Source organism: Eleutherodactylus coqui, chromosome 7 (genome assembly GCF_035609145.1).
Source record: "Eleutherodactylus coqui strain aEleCoq1 chromosome 7, aEleCoq1.hap1, whole genome shotgun sequence".
Classification (NCBI taxonomy): Eukaryota; Metazoa; Chordata; class Amphibia; order Anura; family Eleutherodactylidae; genus Eleutherodactylus; species Eleutherodactylus coqui.
In genome coordinates, this window is record NC_089843.1 from 201,578,365 (window position 1) to 201,601,483 (window position 23,119).

General features: G+C 46.8%; 4 non-coding genes across 4 annotated transcripts; all 4 read right to left on the reverse strand.

Annotated features, from left to right (window-relative positions):
* Positions 1-7,010: 7,010 nt before the first annotated feature.
* LOC136574038 (U2 spliceosomal RNA) lies at positions 7,011-7,196 on the reverse strand. The gene has a single exon (XR_010786205.1). It is a non-coding gene; the product is annotated as a U2 spliceosomal RNA (small nuclear RNA).
* A 7,962-nt stretch (positions 7,197-15,158) lies between these two features.
* LOC136573730 (U2 spliceosomal RNA) lies at positions 15,159-15,349 on the reverse strand. The gene has a single exon (XR_010785952.1). It is a non-coding gene; the product is annotated as a U2 spliceosomal RNA (small nuclear RNA).
* Positions 15,350-17,997: 2,648 nt separating this feature from the next.
* On the reverse strand, positions 17,998-18,188 carry LOC136573731 (U2 spliceosomal RNA). The gene has a single exon (XR_010785953.1). It is a non-coding gene; the product is annotated as a U2 spliceosomal RNA (small nuclear RNA).
* Positions 18,189-20,834: 2,646 nt separating this feature from the next.
* Positions 20,835-21,025, reverse strand: LOC136573732 (U2 spliceosomal RNA). The gene has a single exon (XR_010785954.1). It is a non-coding gene; the product is annotated as a U2 spliceosomal RNA (small nuclear RNA).
* Positions 21,026-23,119: the final 2,094 nt, after the last annotated feature.

Here is a 23,119-nt window from a genome sequence, read left to right on the forward strand (position 1 = left end):
AACGAATAAAATACGACCAATAGTGATTCTTAAAAACAGCGTTAAGACACATGCTAAAATATTTCGTTAAAAGAAAAGCTCTAAAATCAGGGAAATCCTTCCCCCCCATGGCTTTGGGTTTTAAAACTATTTCTCTTCTGAGCTTTTCCATTTTGGAGTTCCATAAAAATGTGAAGCATGCCTTTGTTATCTTCTTTAGCAGCCGGTCTGGAGGGGGAAACACCATACTTAAATACAATAAAATGGGTAAAATAATCATTTTCGTTATTAAAACCTTCCCCTCCAGCGTCAGCTGCCGCATGCTCCACATACATAACTTTTTGTTTATTTTTTGTGCCACCAAGTCCCAACTGGTAAAACCGTTGTTGGACTCATTAAAGGAGACCCCTAAAATCTGCACGGAATCAGAAACAGGTACAGGAATGTCCGATAAAAGCATGTTTCCAATGTTTAAAATGTTGCTTTTACTAAAATTTACTTTAAAACCGGAGGAGCAGCAAAAATACTGAATTTGTTTCATGGTTTTTTGAATTGAGAGGGTGTCCCTGCAGAGCACCGCGACATCATCCATGTACCCCACTACTTTAGCCTCAATACCCCCCCCACCCGGAAGGGGGGTTCCTCTGATCTGCTTATCAGCTCGTAATGCGCATAAAAGAGGCTCCAGTGCACAGATAAAAAGTAGTGGGGACAAGGGACACCCCTGCTTCACCCCGGATTTTAAAAGGACATCCTGCGTCTTAAAACCGTTCACTAAAATCTTGCTCGTGCAGTCATCATAAAAGGCTCTTAGAGACAATAAAAAGCCTTCTGGTATACCCATCTTCTCTAAAACCTTAAAAAGATAAAAATGCGACACTCTGTCGAAGGCCTTCTCAAAGTCTATAGATAAAATGGCAATTTTGCCATGCCTCGACTTCGTGTCGCTAATGCAGTCCTTTAAAAGGTTTAAATTTTCATGTATGGCCCTCCCAGGGACGCCACAGACTTGGTTTTGATGTATGATTTTATGTATGATTTCTTTAAGTCTGTTGGCGCATATTTTAGCCATGATCTTGTAATCGGCGTTTAGAAGGGTGATGGGTCTCCAGTTCTTTATGTCTGTCTTATCCCCTTTCTTGTATAGTAGAGACACCTCACCCTTCCGCCATGACCCTGGGAGGCTCTTGGAATTAAAAACTTCTGTAAAAAGAGAATAAAAATCCTCTTTTAAAATTCCATAAAACGTGATATAAAACTCGATGGGTATACCGTCCGGACCAGGCACCTTGCCTGGTTTAAAACTACGGATGGTGTCTAAAATCTCCTGCTCCGAAATATTACGTAATAAAAGGCTCTGGGAGGCAGGGTCTAAAACATCCGTGATCTCCTTTAATGAGTCTTCCATAAAATTTATATCCACACTTTTAGTGTTAAAAAGATCCGCATAAAAACCATGTACCTTTCCTAAAAGACCCTGTACGTCTGTGACTCCATCCAGTTCATTTAAAACACATTTTTTATCGGTGATTTTCTTAAAAAAATACCTGGAGCAGGTCTCATTTTTTTCAAGGTGCTTGACTCTAGAGCGAAATATAATTTCCTTACCTCTCTGCTCCAGGCATTTGGCGATATCCTTTTTTACGTCTAAAATCTCTCTAGTCACATCTATGCCGTGCTCTCTCATCTTGTACAGGGTCTGCAGACGGGTGTTTAAATCAGAATAAAAGGCCCGTTTCTCTTTGGCTTTAGAGATCCCAACCCTAATAAAATAGTCCTTAATCTTCATCTTCATCTTTTCCCACCACTGGCTGGTGGGAATGTTGGGATCTCTTACCCGTCTGCACTCTTTAAAAAAGGTAATAAAATCCGATAAAACCTGCGGATCTTGTAGAAGGGACACGTTCATCTTCCAGGCATTCTTACTGGTTCTCCTTCTTTCGCCAAGGTTCGCTTTAAAAAATAAAACCTTGTGGTCAGAGAAAGTGTTATTAAAAACGTCAGATCTAAAAGGTTGTACCTGGTGAGAGCAGAAGATAAAATCGATCCTGGAGCTGCAGGTGGTGTTGCTCCAGGTCACGCCGGCCTCTTCTGGTAAAAGCGGGTTGCATGTTTTAAAAACATCCGTAAGCAGGTGATCTGATACGATGTTCTTCAGCATGTTTGCGGTTTTGTCATAGTTCCTGCTTACGGAGTTAGAGAACCGGCGTTCCCCCCTTAAAACACAATTAAAATCACCAGCTAAAATAAGGGGATAAGAAGTGTTAATAAAAAGGGGTAAAATCTCCAACATTTCTGCTCTCACCTTCTTTTCTGGAGAACCATAAAAATTTAAAAACTGACATTTAATACCGTTGATAAAAGCTCTGACCAATAAAATTCTGCCTGGTAAAATTTCATAAAAATTTTCAATAAAAACGTTCCCTTTAAAAAGAATGGCGACCCCTGCTGATCTGGACTCGTTAGATCCAGACCAGACTGATGGACCGTGCACCCAATCTTTTTCATACTTCTTATATTGGGATTTGTGCGGGATGCCGCATTCCTGCAGGAAGAACACGGAAGCAGCAAAAATGGTAAGGTAGTTGAACAGGGCAGCCCGTCTCACTTTGCTCTCGAGGCTTCTTACGTTGAAAGTGAGACAGGAAAGATCCGCCATCATTGAGTGGGTAGAAGGACGGTATCGTATATGCCCACGGTGCTCAACTTAAAAACCACACTCTCCGGCAATACCAGAGACCCCGCTGGAGCTCTCATACCCCCCCGCATCCGAATCCACTGTGAACAGGGATGATGCTGGAGAGGAACTGCCATCACTCAGCTGGCCCCCCAGGACACCCGAGGCAGGGATGTCTGATGGGTCCCATATGGACGACATAGGCAGTGTGCCCACCCCAGGGGTCGGCAAGTCGGCTTCGTGGTGCTCGGTTTTCCCCTCTGCAGGGGTGGGTACTTCGCTCTTGGCCACTGCCTCGGAGGTTGCCCCCGCGTCCCCCGCCTGGCGGGCAGGGGCACTGGTGGCTGGCACCTTAGGGGGACCGTCCGGTTTCGCTGCGTCTGCAGGTACTTCCTTAGGTCCCCCCCGTACCACCTCCGAGTACAAGGTGGCCTTCGAGCTTTTCCGCCTTTTCATGGCTGCCGTGCTTCCCCCGGGGTCTTCTGCCTCGGGTACCCTCGCAGCCGGCGTCTCCCGCGGGCTGGGACCGGCTTCATTTGGACTCTCCTCTGTCCCAGGGACCTGGGGGTGGGAGTCCATCGGCCTATCCGCAGCCCTCCTCTTGCTACGCCGCTGCTCTTTTGCTGTACCTTCCTCATTTTGGGGGGGTCTGCTGGTGGTATCCATGTCCTCCGGTTCCTCTCCTTGGGGGGGCGCGGTTTGGTCTGCTGGCTTCCTTGGCTGCCCTCGCTGCTCCGTATTTCGTGCCCTATGACGACATTCAAAAGAAAGATGACCAACTCTGCCGCATGTATCACATTTTTTCGCCATAGGACACTGGTTGGTCTCATGCTCTGAGCCACCACAATTCCTGCAGGTGACGCCGCAACTGTCTTTCTCATGTCCATATTTTCTACAGTTGCGGCAGTATGCTGGCATTCCCGCAAAATAGAGGTCGCCACTCACGTTACCCAGTTTAAAACGAGCAGGCGGTAGTTTCAGACCCCCTGGGCACCCAGGGTCTTTAATACACGTGACCTGAAATCTCCATTTAGATGTCCAAATACCAAGCTCGTTCATAATCTTTCCCATACACTTGACTGATTTGAAGTATCCACTTAGGAAGGCTTCTACTTCCTTCAAGTCAGCGTAGGGAGAATACATTTTAATCACCACAAGCTTGGTCACATCTAGGACGTGCTCAACCAGCTGGACACCCTCAAGCCGTGCATCTTGTTTAGTAGGAATCGCATTAATCAAATCACTGAAAATACCTTTCTGGGTAAAGGTAACGTCATAAGTCCTACGCTTGGGGTAGTCCTGTATCGCCAGTATCTCTCGTTTCTGTATGTTGAATACTCCCATGAGCACGTCCTCCACCACATAACGCAGGCCACGTGTACCCGCCGCTTCCTCAGTAAAAACCACTCGTATTGTGTTTGCAATCCGGGCGTATGCCGGTATGGAGTCTGGGTCCGTGCCCATGACTCCTTTGGGTTTTCTAACGCTTTACAACACCGCTGTTGTAATTTTGTCCTCGCTTGGTACAAGACCAAGCGGGCAAGGGGGATCGCGACTCGTTATCTCTAGGACTAGGCCCTCTCCCCAATAGCAGCAGGCGGGTTTAGCCCACCGAAGTGGGCGATCCCGCCAGGCCGAGGAGAGGGGTACCTGAGATACCCTCTGGCTAAGCTCTCCTGCACAAGTGCACTTGAACTTAGCCAAAAGGCCGAGAAGCGATAACCCGAAATGGGTTTCACCTGTAGCCCGGTCCGCCCAACTCCACTTCCAAGGCTTGAGGCAACACGCTCAGCCAGCACTCTGGGCGCACCCACAATGCACCCAGGCAGCTGGGAGAGCTAGTAAAACTTTCCATAGCCCCGCCCCACGCCTTCTCAACCGCGCCCAGCCTCACACCCTCAGTCCTTCCTCTTGCACCGTGCTCACGCATCCTAGGCTTGCAGAGCCTGCTGCTGCAGGACTCGTCAGCTCCCTACAAACGAGGGTTAAGCCGGCGATGACACTAGAAGCAAGCACTAGTTTGTCTCTGAAGGTGCGTCGGCCGGTCGGTTGGAGGGATCTCTTCGGCCAGCCGCATTTCGAGTAGGGACGGATGGAAACTTTTTACCTAAAATAAGGGAAATTGGCTTCGGCCCCATAGGGCTTTATTGCCTTCCCCTGGGCCAGCATTAGTAGACCCTAGTAAGGAGAATATTAGAGCGGCATGGTCATCCGAAGAACTTAAAAACATACAGCAGGCCTTTTTTGCCCGCCCGCCATACATACATACATACCTACAGATTTTATATTTTTTTTACATATATACATTATATATATATATATACATACATACATACATACATACATACACACACACACACACACACACACACACACACACACACATACACACATATACACACACACATACAATCTTAAATCTATCTTTAATCTATATCTACAAAATCTGTAAATTAGAAATAATCCATATCTATATTCTACATAATTAATAAAGATAGATAGATAGATAGATAGATAGACTCACATACATGCATACATACATACATACTGTATGCAATTGAGCCAGGTGTTTGGAAGGCTGACGATGTCACTCCTTTGTGATGTCATCAATTTAGAAGCATTAATACCGGGCTTGGCAGCCATTTCAGTCAGTCTCTGCTGCAGCTGGGAGACGGGAGATGGTCTTTATTTCCACCAAGAAGCTGCAGAACTACCGGTAACTGCATCATTTTTATTTTATTCAATATAGGTTTTATTGGTTTCATGGAGGGGGGGAAACTTTTGCCTTATCTCAAAGCAATGTAAAAATAACTTTGACAATGAAACTTAATAAATCAATTTCGAGTTGAACTATATCATGTTTGTCTGTGATATTTTATAAGGTCTACAAACAGGGGAATGAGGGGAGGGTAAGGGGGGGGGGAGTGGTAAGGGAGGGTAGGTATCTATGACACGGGAGAAAGAGAAAATAAAACAAAAAGGGGGGGGGGGGGGGGCGGGCTCCGGAATTGTTGTTTCTCTTTACAATTGTGGTTTAAACGTGTTACTCACATGTCCCTGTCTGTAACCACTTGGTAAATAGGGGTGAGCTCCGGGCATCTATCCATATCGCCCAGGTGTGATACAATTTATCATAGCCTGACGGCTCATCTAGAAGCCTCGTTCTCTCCATACGCTCTATTTCGTGGATCATTGTTATTTTTAGTGGAGTGCATTTTTTATGCAGCACACAAGGGGGAGACAGCGGCCTACCAAAATCTAGTTGGCTGCTGCTGTGGCTTTCTTTTTTTTAAAAAAAGGTAGGTTCCGTTCTTCCATGGTGAGGAATAGGCAGGGAGGTTCCGTTTTTGCCAGCTGGGGAATGCTTATAGGCAAGGCCTTATCCCTGGTGGTGCATGTAACGTTAGACCACGTTTCAGCATTCAGTCAGTCAGTGGCTGACAAACGAGCTCCATGCAAGTTTACATTAAACAGACACATTTCTTTCTTTACTGTATTGACTGCGGTCTGTAATCGAGCGGTTGAACTGTTTCTGTGTCCATGCATTGAATAAAGCAATACATCCTTGTAAAGTAGACGTCCGTTCGTTGGAGTTCTTTGCTCCCCGAGTGTTGCTCCATCTCTAAACGTTGGCCTGGATCTTCATGGACGAATACTGCCCATCCCACGTGGAGCGTGTATCTCAGCCCGCGTGGAGTGCTGCAGTCCAATGAGGTATTCCGTGCTACATAGCAAGCCTTGGGCCTGTGTGATTGGGGGTCCGCTGCTGTCTGTCCACTCTGAAGCGCGCATCCGGGGCCGGCCGCTTTTCGACTACCAGCGACTGCAGGTCACACACACAGGCTGGTTGGAATGGCCTAGCATTATCCTGATCTGGAGGTGTAACTTGAAGCTGCGGGGCCCGAGTACAAAGTCTGGAACTGGGCCCCCAAACTATAAAGCTTCATTGATAGCATTGGTTTACAATGTGGGGAAGAGAGACTTTATGGGCCCCCTGGGGCTCCGGGCCCCCTGCACATACACCCATGACCCGAATACGTGAAGCATACAGACGCAGGCTGCCAGGATACGCTGTGCCTGCCCGATGTTTCCAACTTGGCTATTAGCGCAGCGGTAGGTACGAACTATAGAGTGCGGCTGCCATATGAACTGGTGTGTGTGTTGTTTTGCTTCCAGTTGTACCTGTGCTGTGCACACTCTGGCAGACGCAGCTGCTCAGTGGATACAATGTTGCGAGCAGACGGGCTGAGTGTCAATCAAAGTGCTTGGGTGGTGGTAGCAGCAGCCGCCACAGCTGCGCTGCACCTCTTGCTCGTCAGTTTTGTTTTTCTGCTTTTCGAAACTGCTGTAGGAAAGGGGGTGCACCGGTCCTGGAGGTACTGCAATACCAGGTCAATGCGTGGAGTGGACAGAGCAAGCTCTTTTTCCAGCTCCCTGTTCTAAAAATCCATTTAATATATGGTCCCCAGATAGGGGACGTATCAGATATTAAACTGATAAGAACAGATTTTTTTAAGTTGACAAACCCTCCACATGGGGGGGTGTTTTTATTTGCACAACATATATTTACATAGACGCTTTAAAAATGCTTATCAATAGTACATTAAAACATATTAATAACACATTAAAACATACCATTTAAAACATTTGTCTACGTATAATACATGTTAAAATACAAAACAAATTAAAAATCACATAAAAGGGCACTTGGTGGCATCAAATTATGGAGCTCCATTCTGCTAAAAGCCATTTTCTCGCTAAAACAGGAAAATTTTTCTTGTCTACTAAAAAGTACTGGTGCATCTCATTAAGAGTAATTGATAAAATGTCCTTCACAGATAAAACTTCATGTTTAAAAACTAAAATGTTTCTGGTTTTCCACAGAGCTGCTTTGACCGAGTTGACCATCTTCCATGCCATAATTCTTTGAGTCTGTGTGGGGCATTCCAGGCATCCATATAAAACGGCATCCAATGTCAGTTTCTTAAGTCCGGTGATCTTTATCATAAGCGGTGATATCTTAGTCCATACTTTCTTGGCGATAAAACAAGTCCATATTAGATGTAGTGTTGTCTCTTCTCCTGGGCATCCGGGTCTTGGGCATGCGGCAGTGTTGGTCAAACCTCTACGATGCTGGAATGCCCGGCATGGAAGACAGTCATGGACGCAGCTCCAGGCCAGATCTTTCTGTGAATTAAAAATATAGTGGTTAACCATCATCCAGGTCTCTTTACTCTTTTTTCCGTTAAAATTACTGACTTGTACATAAAAACCACTTTCTTTTATGGTTTTTAAAATGCCTTTACTGTTCATTAAAATTTGCGCACTTTTGCCAGTAAAATTATATAAAATCACTATTTTTTCTAAAATCTTATACTCACGGGGCAAGTTAAAAGAATAAGGGGAATTTAAAACCGTGCGGAACCATCCATTCCTCCTCATAAAATAGCCAGTGTTGTATCGTAAAAAATAAGACCAATAGTGATTTTTAAAAAGAGCACCAATACACATACTAAAATACTTCGTATATAAAAAGGCTTTAAAATCAGGGAAATCTTTTCCTCCCATCTCCTTCGGCTTCATTACGATTTCCCTGCTGAGTTTTTCCATCTTGGAGCTCCATAAGAATGTGAAGCATGCCTTTACAATTTTATTAAAAACTCTGCCAGGAGGGGGAAACACCAAGCTTAAATACAGTAAAATGGGTAAAATCACTGACTTTGTGATTAAAACCCTCCCCTCCATGGTCAGCTGCCGCATGCTCCACATACAGATTTTCTTATTGACTTTCTGTGCCACCAAGTCCCAACTATTAAGACCTCTGTTGTCCTCGTTGAAGGAGACACCTAAAATTTGCACTGAGTCGGACACAGGGATGGGGATATCTGACAATGGCAGGTCCCCGATGTTTAAAATACTACTCTTGTTAAAATTTACCTTAAAACCCGAGGCGCAGCAATAAAACTCAATTTGCCTTGATGCTCTCTGGATTGACAGGGTGTCCCTTCCAAGTATTGCCACATCGTCCATGTACCCCACTACTTTGGCCTCGATCCCCCCCCCGCCGGGCAGGGGGATCCCTCGGATCAGCTTGTCCCGTCGGATTGTACATAAAAGAGGCTCTAGGGCGCAGATAAAAAGTAGTGGGGACAAGGGACACCCCTGCTTCACCCCGGAATTTAAAAGTACTTCCTGTGTCCTAAAACCATTGACTAAAATTCTGCTTGTGCAATTATCGTAAAACGCTTTAAGAGACAATAAAAAACCTTCCGGTATACCCATTCTCTCTAAAACCTTAAAAAGATAAAAATGTGACACTCGGTCAAAGGCTTTCTCGAAGTCTATTGTTAAAATAGCCATTTGACCTTGTCTTGATTTTGTGTCACTAATAACATCTTTGATCAGGTTAAGATTCTCCCATATTGCCCTCCCGGGCACCCCACAGACCTGGTTGGGGTGTACAATTTTGCTTACTACGGTCTTTAGTCTGTTCGCACATATTTTGGCCATTATTTTGTAGTCACTGTTCAGAAGGGTGATCGGTCTCCAGTTTTTAATATCGGTCTTGTCTCCTTTTTTGTATAGGAGAGACACGTCACCCTTCTTCCAGGACCCCGGGAGGGCTTTAGACATAAAAACTTCAATAAAAAGGGAGAAGAGGTCATCCTTAAAAATACCAAAAAAGGTGACATAAAACTCAATGGGTATACCATCGGGCCCAGGCACCTTACCTGGTTTAAAACTCTTAATAGTCTCTAAAATCTCCTGTTCTGTGATGTCCCTTGATAAAATCTCACGAGAACCAGGATCTAAAACGTCAGTGATCTCCTTCAACGAGTCATTCATAAAATCACTGTCAACAGGTTTAGTATTAAAAAGATCCGCATAAAACTCATACACTTTCTTTAAAATACCCTGTATGTCCTTGGTGCCACCGAGATCATCGAGGACTGTGCGCTTGTCTCTTATCTTCTTGAAGAAGTACCTGGAGCAGGTTTCATTTTCCTCCAGATGTTGTACTTTAGAGCGGAAGATTATTTCTTTTCCCCTCTGCTCCAGGCACCGGGCGATCTCTTTCTTCACCTCGATGATCTCGTGGTCCACCTCTATATCATGTTCACGGAACTTATACAGGGTTTGCAGGCGAGTGTTCAGGTTGGAATAAAATGTGCGTTTTTCTTTAGCCTTGGCGATCCCAACCTTGATAAAAAAGTTTTTAATTTTTTGCTTCATCATCTCCCACCACTGGCTGGTGGGAGTGTTGGGATCTTTCACTCGCCTGCAGTCTTTATAAAAAGTGATAAAATCGGATAAAACCTGCGGATCTTCTAAAAGGGACACGTTAAACTTCCAGGCATTTTTACCGGATTTCCTCTTTAAAACGGTATCAACTTTAAAATATAAAAGCTTATGGTCAGAGAAAATGTTGGTAAAAGAATCACATCTAAAAGGCAGTACTTGATAAGAACAGAACATAAAATCTATCCTGGAGCTGCAGATCTTGTTGCTCCAGGTGACGCCGGCTTCCTCTGATGCGTTGGGATTGCATTTCTTAAAAGCATCAGTGAGCTTGGCGTCTAAAATCAGATTTTTTAACATAGAAGAGGTCTTATCATAATTTCTGCTCACTGAGCTAGAAAGCCGGCGTTCCCCCTTTAAAATACAATTAAAATCCCCTGCTAAAATCAGGGGGTCGGAATCGTTAATAAAAAGGGGTAAAATCTCTAGCATCTCTGCTCGCTCTTTCTTATCAGCTGATCCATAAAAGTTTAAAAACTGCCACTTTATACCATTGATAAAAGCCTTGACCAATAAAACTCTGCCTGGTAAAATTTCATTAATAACGTCAATTAAAACGTTCCCTTTAAAAAGAATGGCGACCCCCGCCGATCTGGTCTCGTTAGAGCCGGACCAGACCGACGGTCCATGTACCCAGTCATCTTGGTATTTTTTGTAGTTTGCTCTATGCGGGATGCCGCACTCCTGCAGGAAAAATACGGAGGCAGCAAAGATAGTCAGGTAGTTGAAGAGGGCGACCCTCCTCACGTGGCTCTCGATACTTCTGACATTAAAAGTGAGTCCCGACAGAGCAGCCATTGGAGACTAGGATATACGTGGGTCTTCAAAAGTCTCCGGGCAAGCCAAAGACCTCGCTAGCACTCTCACACCCCCCCGCATCCGAATCTATCGAGAACGGCGATGCTGGAGAGGAACCCACTCCACTTAGTGGACCCCCGACGGTGCCCGAGAGAGGGATTTGCGTTAGATCCCATATCGATTCTATTCCTTCCGGAAACTCCAAGGGGGCCAGCAGGCCGGCTCCCGTGCTTATTTCTGTCCCCTCCGCCGGGGTGGGTACTTGGCTCACTTGCGTTTCTGTGCCCTCGGAGGTGGCACCCCGCGCCCCCTCCTGGCCGGGAGGGGGAGGGGCCTTCTGGGATGACACAGCAGGGGGTACTTCCCCCGGGTCCTCCGACTTCGCCGGGATCTCCGGGGTTCCCCCCTGCACCACCTCCGAATAAAGCTTGCCTCCTGAGCCTTTCCGCCGTTTCTGCGTTGCGGCCGCTGTGCCCCCTGGGTCCTCCACCTCGGGCACCGCTTGAGCGGGCATCTTCGGAGGGCCTGGACCGGCTTCCCCGGCTCTACTACCTCTACCGGTTTCCCGGGAGGGAGAGCCTGTCCGCCGGTCACTCACCCTCCTTTTGATGCTCCGCTGCTCCTTACCACTCTGGGGGGGTCCACTGGAGACCTCCATCTCCTCAGGTTCCTCTCCCTGGGGGGGTGCTGCTTGGTCATCTGGCTGCCCTGGCTGCTCTTTGGGTCCGGGTCGCCCTTGCTGCTCCGTCTTCTGTGCTCTGTGGGGGCAAAACGTGTAGAGGTGACCAACACTGCCGCAAAAATAACATCCTTTCCCTTTCTGACATTGACTAGTTTCGTGATCCGTGCCCCCACACTTCTTACAGGTGCTCGCACAGGAATCCTTATGGTGACCGTATTGTGAACAAATCCTGCAGAAGTCGGGCATTCCCGCAAAGTACAGGTCGCCATTCACTTTGCCCAATTTAAAACGCGCTGGCGGCAAGATCACTCCCCCCGGCTTACTGGGGTCACTTACACACGTGGCCTGGAAACGCCACTTCGAGGTCCAGATGCCAAACTCGTTCATTATCTTTCCCATACATCTGACGGATTTAAAATAGCGTAGGAGGAAATCCTCAACCTCTTTAACGTCAATGTAGGGTGAATACATCTTAATCACCACGAGTTTGGTTATGTCGAGGACGTGCTCGACCAGCAAGACACCCGCAAGCTTCGGATCTTTTTTGCTCGGTATGGCTGCAACCAGGTCTCGAAAGATGCCCGTCTCAGTTAGGGTGACGTCATAGATCCGTCGCTTGGGGTAGTCTTGGATCGCTAGAATCTCACGTTTTTGTACATTAAACACTCCTTGTAGCACGTCCTCGACCACATACCTCAGGCCACGTGTATCCGCACTTTCCGTAAAAGAGACACGTACGGTGTTCTTTATCCGCGCATAAGCCGGTATTTCTGTTGGGTTTTCACCCATTTTGTAGTTTGGTGTCACAAAACCGCTTTGTGACGCCTAGGTAGAAGCGCCCTCCTCTGGCCCGGGGACCAGAAGAGGCAGGGGGATCGCGACTCGTTTACCCTGGGACTAATCCCTCTCCCTAATAGCAGCAGGCGGGTGAAGCCCACCGAAGTGGGCGATCCCGCCAGGCAAAGGAGAGGGGTACCCGAGTTACCTTCCGGCTAAGACTTCCTGTACCAGGTACACTTGGTCTTAGCCAAAAGGCCGAGAAGCGATAACCCGAAATGGGTTTCACCTGTAGCCCGGTCCGCCCAACTCCACTTCCAAGGCTTGAGGCAACACGCTCAGCCAGCACTCTGGGCGCACCCACAATGCACCCAGGCAGCTGGGAGAGCTAGTAAAACTTTCCATAGCCCCGCCCCACGCCTTCTCAACCGCGCCCAGCCTCACACCCTCAGTCCTTCCTCTTGCACCGTGCTCACGCATCCTAGGCTTGCAGAGCCTGCTGCTGCAGGACTCGTCAGCTCCCTACAAACGAGGGTTAAGCCGGCGATGACACTAGAAGCAAGCACTAGTTTGTCTCTGAAGGTGCGTCGGCCGGTCGGTTGGAGGGATCTCTTCGGCCAGCCGCATTTCGAGTAGGGACGGATGGAAACTTTTTACCTAAAATAAGGGAAATTGGCTTCGGCCCCATAGGGCTTTATTGCCTTCCCCTGGGCCAGCATTAGTAGACCCTAGTAAGGAGAATATTAGAGCGGCATGGTCATCCGAAGAACTTAAAAACATACAGCAGGCCTTTTTTGCCCGCCCGCCATACATACATACATACCTACAGATTTTATATTTTTTTTACATATATACATTATATATATATATATACATACATACATACATACATACATACACACACACACACACACACACACACACACACACACACATACACACATATACACACACACATACAATCTTAAATCTATCTTTAATCTATATCTACAAAATCTGTAAATTAGAAATAATCCATATCTATATTCTACATAATTAATAAAGATAGATAGATAGATAGATAGATAGATAGATAGATAGATAGATAGATAGATAGATAGATAGATAGATAGACTCACATACATGCATACATACATACATACTGTATGCAATTGAGCCAGGTGTTTGGAAGGCTGACGATGTCACTCCTTTGTGATGTCATCAATTTAGAAGCATTAATACCGGGCTTGGCAGCCATTTCAGTCAGTCTCTGCTGCAGCTGGGAGACGGGAGATGGTCTTTATTTCCACCAAGAAGCTGCAGAACTACCGGTAACTGCATCATTTTTATTTTATTCAATATAGGTTTTATTGGTTTCATGGAGGGGGGGAAACTTTTGCCTTATCTCAAAGCAATGTAAAAATAACTTTGACAATGAAACTTAATAAATCAATTTCGAGTTGAACTATATCATGTTTGTCTGTGATATTTTATAAGGTCTACAAACAGGGGAATGAGGGGAGGGTAAGGGGGGGGGGGAGTGGTAAGGGAGGGTAGGTATCTATGACACGGGAGAAAGAGAAAATAAAACAAAAAGGGGGGGGGGGGGCGGGCTCCGGAATTGTTGTTTCTCTTTACAATTGTGGTTTAAACGTGTTACTCACATGTCCCTGTCTGTAACCACTTGGTAAATAGGGGTGAGCTCCGGGCATCTATCCATATCGCCCAGGTGTGATACAATTTATCATAGCCTGACGGCTCATCTAGAAGCCTCGTTCTCTCCATACGCTCTATTTCGTGGATCATTGTTATTTTTAGTGGAGTGCATTTTTTATGCAGCACACAAGGGGGAGACAGCGGCCTACCAAAATCTAGTTGGCTGCTGCTGTGGCTTTCTTTTTTTAAAAAAAAGGTAGGTTCCGTTCTTCCATGGTGAGGAATAGGCAGGGAGGTTCCGTTTTTGCCAGCTGGGGAATGCTTATAGGCAAGGCCTTATCCCTGGTGGTGCATGTAACGTTAGACCACGTTTCAGCATTCAGTCAGTCAGTGGCTGACAAACGAGCTCCATGCAAGTTTACATTAAACAGACACATTTCTTTCTTTACTGTATTGACTGCGGTCTGTAATCGAGCGGTTGAACTGTTTCTGTGTCCATGCATTGAATAAAGCAATACATCCTTGTAAAGTAGACGTCCGTTCGTTGGAGTTCTTTGCTCCCCGAGTGTTGCTCCATCTCTAAACGTTGGCCTGGATCTTCATGGACGAATACTGCCCATCCCACGTGGAGCGTGTATCTCAGCCCGCGTGGAGTGCTGCAGTCCAATGAGGTATTCCGTGCTACATAGCAAGCCTTGGGCCTGTGTGATTGGGGGTCCGCTGCTGTCTGTCCACTCTGAAGCGCGCATCCGGGGCCGGCCGCTTTTCGACTACCAGCGACTGCAGGTCACACACACAGGCTGGTTGGAATGGCCTAGCATTATCCTGATCTGGAGGTGTAACTTGAAGCTGCGGGGCCCGAGTACAAAGTCTGGAACTGGGCCCCCAAACTATAAAGCTTCATTGATAGCATTGGTTTACAATGTGGGGAAGAGAGACTTTATGGGCCCCCTGGGGCTCCGGGCCCCCTGCACATACACCCATGACCCGAATACGTGAAGCATACAGACGCAGGCTGCCAGGATACGCTGTGCCTGCCCGATGTTTCCAACTTGGCTATTAGCGCAGCGGTAGGTACGAACTATAGAGTGCGGCTGCCATATGAACTGGTGTGTGTGTTGTTTTGCTTCCAGTTGTACCTGTGCTGTGCACACTCTGGCAGACGCAGCTGCTCAGTGGATACAATGTTGCGAGCAGACGGGCTGAGTGTCAATCAAAGTGCTTGGGTGGTGGTAGCAGCAGCCGCCACAGCTGCGCTGCACCTCTTGCTCGTCAGTTTTGTTTTTCTGCTTTTGGAAACTGCTGTAGGAAAGGGGGTGCACCGGTCCTGGAGGTACTGCAATACCAGGTCAATGCGTGGAGTGGACAGAGCAAGCTCTTTTTCCAGCTCCCTGTTCTAAAAATCCATTTAATATATGGTCCCCAGATAGGGGACGTATCAGATATTAAACTGATAAGAACAGATACTACACTTGATCTTAGCCAAAAGGCCGAGAAGCGATAACCCGAAATGGGTTTCACCTGTAGCCCGGTCCGCCCAACTCCACTTCCAAGGCTTGAGGCAACACGCTCAGCCAGCACTCTGGGCGCACCCACAATGCACCCAGGCAGCTGGGAGAGCTAGTAAAACTTTCCATAGCCCCGCCCCACGCCTTCTCAACCGCGCCCAGCCTCACACCCTCAGTCCTTCCTCTTGCACCGTGCTCACGCATCCTAGGCTTGCAGAGCCTGCTGCTGCAGGACTCGTCAGCTCCCTACAAACGAGGGTTAAGCCGGCGATGACACTAGAAGCAAGCACTAGTTTGTCTCTGAAGGTGCGTCGGCCGGTCGGTTGGAGGGATCTCTTCGGCCAGCCGCATTTCGAGTAGGGACGGATGGAAACTTTTTACCTAAAATAAGGGAAATTGGCTTCGGCCCCATAGGGCTTTATTGCCTTCCCCTGGGCCAGCATTAGTAGACCCTAGTAAGGAGAATATTAGAGCGGCATGGTCATCCGAAGAACTTAAAAACATACAGCAGGCCTTTTTTGCCCGCCCGCCATACATACATACATACCTACAGATTTTATATTTTTTTTACATATATACATTATATATATATATATATACATACATACATACATACATACATACACACACACACACACACACACACACACACACACACATACACACATATACACACACACATACAATCTTAAATCTATCTTTAATCTATATCTACAAAATCTGTAAATTAGAAATAATCCATATCTATATTCTACATAATTAATAAAGATAGATAGATAGATAGATAGATAGATAGATAGATAGACTCACATACATGCATACATACATACATACTGTATGCAATTGAGCCAGGTGTTTGGAAGGCTGACGATGTCACTCCTTTGTGATGTCATCAATTTAGAAGCATTAATACCGGGCTTGGCAGCCATTTCAGTCAGTCTCTGCTGCAGCTGGGAGACGGGAGATGGTCTTTATTTCCACCAAGAAGCTGCAGAACTACCGGTAACTGCATCATTTTTATTTTATTCAATATAGGTTTTATTGGTTTCATGGAGGGGGGGAAACTTTTGCCTTATCTCAAAGCAATGTAAAAATAACTTTGACAATGAAACTTAATAAATCAATTTCGAGTTGAACTATATCATGTTTGTCTGTGATATTTTATAAGGTCTACAAACAGGGGAATGAGGGGAGGGTAAGGGGGGGGGGGAGTGGTAAGGGAGGGTAGGTATCTATGACACGGGAGAAAGAGAAAATAAAACAAAAAGGGGGGGGGGGGGGGGGCGGGCTCCGGAATTGTTGTTTCTCTTTACAATTGTGGTTTAAACGTGTTACTCACATGTCCCTGTCTGTAACCACTTGGTAAATAGGGGTGAGCTCCGGGCATCTATCCATATCGCCCAGGTGTGATACAATTTATCATAGCCTGACGGCTCATCTAGAAGCCTCGTTCTCTCCATACGCTCTATTTCGTGGATCATTGTTATTTTTAGTGGAGTGCATTTTTTATGCAGCACACAAGGGGGAGACAGCGGCCTACCAAAATCTAGTTGGCTGCTGCTGTGGCTTTCTTTTTTTTAAAAAAAGGTAGGTTCCGTTCTTCCATGGTGAGGAATAGGCAGGGAGGTTCCGTTTTTGCCAGCTGGGGAATGCTTATAGGCAAGGCCTTATCCCTGGTGGTGCATGTAACGTCAGACCACGTTTCAGCATTCAGTCAGTCAGTGGCTGACAAACGAGCTCCATGCAAGTTTACATTAAACAGACACATTTCTTTCTTTACTGTATTGACTGCGGTCTGTAATCGAGCGGTTGAACTGTTTCTGTGTCCATGCATTGAATAAAGCAATACATCCTTGTAAAGTAGACGTCCGTTCGTTGGAGTTCTTTGCTCCCCGAGTGTTGCTCCATCTCTAAACGTTGGCCTGGATCTTCATGGACGAATACTGCCCATCCCACGTGGAGCGTGTATCTCAGCCCGCGTGGAGTGCTGCAGTCCAATGAGGTATTCCGTGCTACATAGCAAGCCTTGGGCCTGTGTGATTGGGGGTCCGCTGCTGTCTGTCCACTCTGAAGCGCGCATCCGGGGCCGGCCGCTTTTCGACTACCAGCGACTGCAGGTCACACACACAGGCTGGTTGGAATGGCCTAGCATTATCCTGATCTGGAGGTGTAACTTGAAGCTGCGGGGCCCGAGTACAAAGTCTGGAACTGGGCCCCCAAACTATAAAGCTTCATTGATAGCATTGGTTTACAATGTGGGGAAGAGAGACTTTATGGGCCCCCTGGGGCTCCGGGCCCCCTGCACATACACCCATGACCCGAATACGTGAAGCATACAGACGCAGGCTGCCAGGATACGCTGTGCCTGCCCGATGTTTCCAACTTGGCTATTAGCGCAGCGGTAGGTACGAACTATAGAGTGCGGCTGCCATATGAACTGGTGTGTGTGTTGTTTTGCTTCCAGTTGTACCTGTGCTGTGCACACTCTGGCAGACGCAGCTGCTCAGTGGATACAATGTTGCGAGCAGACGGGCTGAGTGTCAATCAAAGTGCTTGGGTGGTGGTAGCAGCAGCCGCCACAGCTGCGCTGCACCTCTTGCTCGTCAGTTTTGTTTTTCTGCTTTTGGAAACTGCTGTAGGAAAGGGGGTGCACCGGTCCTGGAGGTACTGCAATACCAGGTCAATGCGTGGAGTGGACAGAGCAAGCTCTTTTTCCAGCTCCCTGTTCTAAAAATCCATTTAATATATGGTCCCCAGATAGGGGACGTATCAGATATTAAACTGATAAGAACAGATACTACACTTGATCTTAGCCAAAAGGCCGAGAAGCGATAACCCGAAATGGGTTTCACCTGTAGCCCGGTCCGCCCAACTCCACTTCCAAGGCTTGAGGCAACACGCTCAGCCAGCACTCTGGGCGCACCCACAATGCACCCAGGCAGCTGGGAGAGCTAGTAAAACTTTCCATAGCCCCGCCCCACGCCTTCTCAACCGCGCCCAGCCTCACACCCTCAGTCCTTCCTCTTGCACCGTGCTCACGCATCCTAGGCTTGCAGAGCCTGCTGCTGCAGGACTCGTCAGCTCCCTACAAACGAGGGTTAAGCCGGCGATGACACTAGAAGCAAGCACTAGTTTGTCTCTGAAGGTGCGTCGGCCGGTCGGTTGGAGGGATCTCTTCGGCCAGCCGCATTTCGAGTAGGGACGGATGGAAACTTTTTACCTAAAATAAGGGAAATTGGCTTCGGCCCCATAGGGCTTTATTGCCTTCCCCTGGGCCAGCATTAGTAGACCCTAGTAAGGAGAATATTAGAGCGGCATGGTCATCCGAAGAACTTAAAAACATACAGCAGGCCTTTTTTGCCCGCCCGCCATACATACATACATACCTACAGATTTTATATTTTTTTTACATATATACATTATATATATATATATACATACATACATACATACATACATACACACACACACACACACACACACACACACACATACACACATATACACACACACATACAATCTTAAATCTATCTTTAATCTATATCTACAAAATCTGTAAATTAGAAATAATCCATATCTATATTCTACATAATTAATAAAGATAGATAGATAGATAGATAGATAGATAGATAGATAGATAGATAGACTCACATACATGCATACATACATACATACTGTATGCAATTGAGCCAGGTGTTTGGAAGGCTGACGATGTCACTCCTTTGTGATGTCATCAATTTAGAAGCATTAATACCGGGCTTGGCAGCCATTTCAGTCAGTCTCTGCTGCAGCTGGGAGACGGGAGATGGTCTTTATTTCCACCAAGAAGCTGCAGAACTACCGGTAACTGCATCATTTTTATTTTATTCAATATAGGTTTTATTGGTTTCATGGAGGGGGGGAAACTTTTGCCTTATCTCAAAGCAATGTAAAAATAACTTTGACAATGAAAGTTAATAAATCAATTTCGAGTTGAACTATATCATGTTTGTCTGTGATATTTTATAAGGTCTACAAACAGGGGAATGAGGGGAGGGTAAGGGGGGGGGGGAGTGGTAAGGGAGGGTAGGTATCTATGACACGGGAGAAAGAGAAAATAAAACAAAAAGGGGGGGGGGGGGCGGGCTCCGGAATTGTTGTTTCTCTTTACAATTGTGGTTTAAACGTGTTACTCACATGTCCCTGTCTGTAACCACTTGGTAAATAGGGGTGAGCTCCGGGCATCTATCCATATCGCCCAGGTGTGATACAATTTATCATAGCCTGACGGCTCATCTAGAAGCCTCGTTCTCTCCATACGCTCTATTTCGTGGATCATTGTTATTTTTAGTGGAGTGCATTTTTTATGCAGCACACAAGGGGGAGACAGCGGCCTACCAAAATCTAGTTGGCTGCTGCTGTGGCTTTCTTTTTTTTAAAAAAAGGTAGGTTCCGTTCTTCCATGGTGAGGAATAGGCAGGGAGGTTCCGTTTTTGCCAGCTGGGGAATGCTTATAGGCAAGGCCTTATCCCTGGTGGTGCATGTAACGTTAGACCACGTTTCAGCATTCAGTCAGTCAGTGGCTGACAAACGAGCTCCATGCAAGTTTACATTAAACAGACACATTTCTTTCTTTACTGTATTGACTGCGGTCTGTAATCGAGCGGTTGAACTGTTTCTGTGTCCATGCATTGAATAAAGCAATACATCCTTGTAAAGTAGACGTCCGTTCGTTGGAGTTCTTTGCTCCCCGAGTGTTGCTCCATCTCTAAACGTTGGCCTGGATCTTCATGGACGAATACTGCCCATCCCACGTGGAGCGTGTATCTCAGCCCGCGTGGAGTGCTGCAGTCCAATGAGGTATTCCGTGCTACATAGCAAGCCTTGGGCCTGTGTGATTGGGGGTCCGCTGCTGTCTGTCCACTCTGAAGCGCGCATCCGGGGCCGGCCGCTTTTCGACTACCAGCGACTGCAGGTCACACACACAGGCTGGTTGGAATGGCCTAGCATTATCCTGATCTGGAGGTGTAACTTGAAGCTGCGGGGCCCGAGTACAAAGTCTGGAACTGGGCCCCCAAACTATAAAGCTTCATTGATAGCATTGGTTTACAATGTGGGGAAGAGAGACTTTATGGGCCCCCTGGGGCTCCGGGCCCCCTGCACATACACCCATGACCCGAATACGTGAAGCATACAGACGCAGGCTGCCAGGATACGCTGTGCCTGCCCGATGTTTCCAACTTGGCTATTAGCGCAGCGGTAGGTACGAACTATAGAGTGCGGCTGCCATATGAACTGGTGTGTGTGTTGTTTTGCTTCCAGTTGTACCTGTGCTGTGCACACTCTGGCAGACGCAGCTGCTCAGTGGATACAATGTTGCGAGCAGACGGGCTGAGTGTCAATCAAAGTGCTTGGGTGGTGGTAGCAGCAGCCGCCACAGCTGCGCTGCACCTCTTGCTCGTCAGTTTTGTTTTTCTGCTTTTGGAAACTGCTGTAGGAAAGGGGGTGCACCGGTCCTGGAGGTACTGCAATACCAGGTCAATGCGTGGAGTGGACAGAGCAAGCTCTTTTTCCAGCTCCCTGTTCTAAAAATCCATTTAATATATGGTCCCCAGATAGGGGACGTATCAGATATTAAACTGATAAGAACAGATACTACACTTGATCTTAGCCAAAAGGCCGAGAAGCGATAACCCGAAATGGGTTTCACCTGTAGCCCGGTCCGCCCAACTCCACTTCCAAGGCTTGAGGCAACACGCTCAGCCAGCACTCTGGGCGCACCCACAATGCACCCAGGCAGCTGGGAGAGCTAGTAAAACTTTCCATAGCCCCGCCCCACGCCTTCTCAACCGCGCCCAGCCTCACACCCTCAGTCCTTCCTCTTGCACCGTGCTCACGCATCCTAGGCTTGCAGAGCCTGCTGCTGCAGGACTCGTCAGCTCCCTACAAACGAGGGTTAAGCCGGCGATGACACTAGAAGCAAGCACTAGTTTGTCTCTGAAGGTGCGTCGGCCGGTCGGTTGGAGGGATCTCTTCGGCCAGCCGCATTTCGAGTAGGGACGGATGGAAACTTTTTACCTAAAATAAGGGAAATTGGCTTCGGCCCCATAGGGCTTTATTGCCTTCCCCTGGGCCAGCATTAGTAGACCCTAGTAAGGAGAATATTAGAGCGGCATGGTCATCCGAAGAACTTAAAAACATACAGCAGGCCTTTTTTGCCCGCCCGCCATACATACATACATACCTACAGATTTTATATTTTTTTTACATATATACATTATATATATATATATACATACATACATACATACATACATACACACACACACACACACACACACACACACACACACATACACACATATACACACACACATACAATCTTAAATCTATCTTTAATCTATATCTACAAAATCTGTAAATTAGAAATAATCCATATCTATATTCTACATAATTAATAAAGATAGATAGATAGATAGATAGATAGATAGATAGATAGATAGATAGATAGACTCACATACATGCATACATACATACATACTGTATGCAATTGAGCCAGGTGTTTGGAAGGCTGACGATGTCACTCCTTTGTGATGTCATCAATTTAGAAGCATTAATACCGGGCTTGGCAGCCATTTCAGTCAGTCTCTGCTGCAGCTGGGAGACGGGAGATGGTCTTTATTTCCACCAAGAAGCTGCAGAACTACCGGTAACTGCATCATTTTTATTTTATTCAATATAGGTTTTATTGGTTTCATGGAGGGGGGGAAACTTTTGCCTTATCTCAAAGCAATGTAAAAATAACTTTGACAATGAAACTTAATAAATCAATTTCGAGTTGAACTATATCATGTTTGTCTGTGATATTTTATAAGGTCTACAAACAGGGGAATGAGGGGAGGGTAAGGGGGGGGGGGAGTGGTAAGGGAGGGTAGGTATCTATGACACGGGAGAAAGAGAAAATAAAACAAAAAGGGGGGGGGGGGGGGCGGGCTCCGGAATTGTTGTTTCTCTTTACAATTGTGGTTTAAACGTGTTACTCACATGTCCCTGTCTGTAACCACTTGGTAAATAGGGGTGAGCTCCGGGCATCTATCCATATCGCCCAGGTGTGATACAATTTATCATAGCCTGACGGCTCATCTAGAAGCCTCGTTCTCTCCATACGCTCTATTTCGTGGATCATTGTTATTTTTAGTGGAGTGCATTTTTTATGCAGCACACAAGGGGGAGACAGCGGCCTACCAAAATCTAGTTGGCTGCTGCTGTGGCTTTCTTTTTTTTAAAAAAAGGTAGGTTCCGTTCTTCCATGGTGAGGAATAGGCAGGGAGGTTCCGTTTTTGCCAGCTGGGGAATGCTTATAGGCAAGGCCTTATCCCTGGTGGTGCATGTAACGTTAGACCACGTTTCAGCATTCAGTCAGTCAGTGGCTGACAAACGAGCTCCATGCAAGTTTACATTAAACAGACACATTTCTTTCTTTACTGTATTGACTGCGGTCTGTAATCGAGCGGTTGAACTGTTTCTGTGTCCATGCATTGAATAAAGCAATACATCCTTGTAAAGTAGACGTCCGTTCGTTGGAGTTCTTTGCTCCCCGAGTGTTGCTCCATCTCTAAACGTTGGCCTGGATCTTCATGGACGAATACTGCCCATCCCACGTGGAGCGTGTATCTCAGCCCGCGTGGAGTGCTGCAGTCCAATGAGGTATTCCGTGCTACATAGCAAGCCTTGGGCCTGTGTGATTGGGGGTCCGCTGCTGTCTGTCCACTCTGAAGCGCGCAT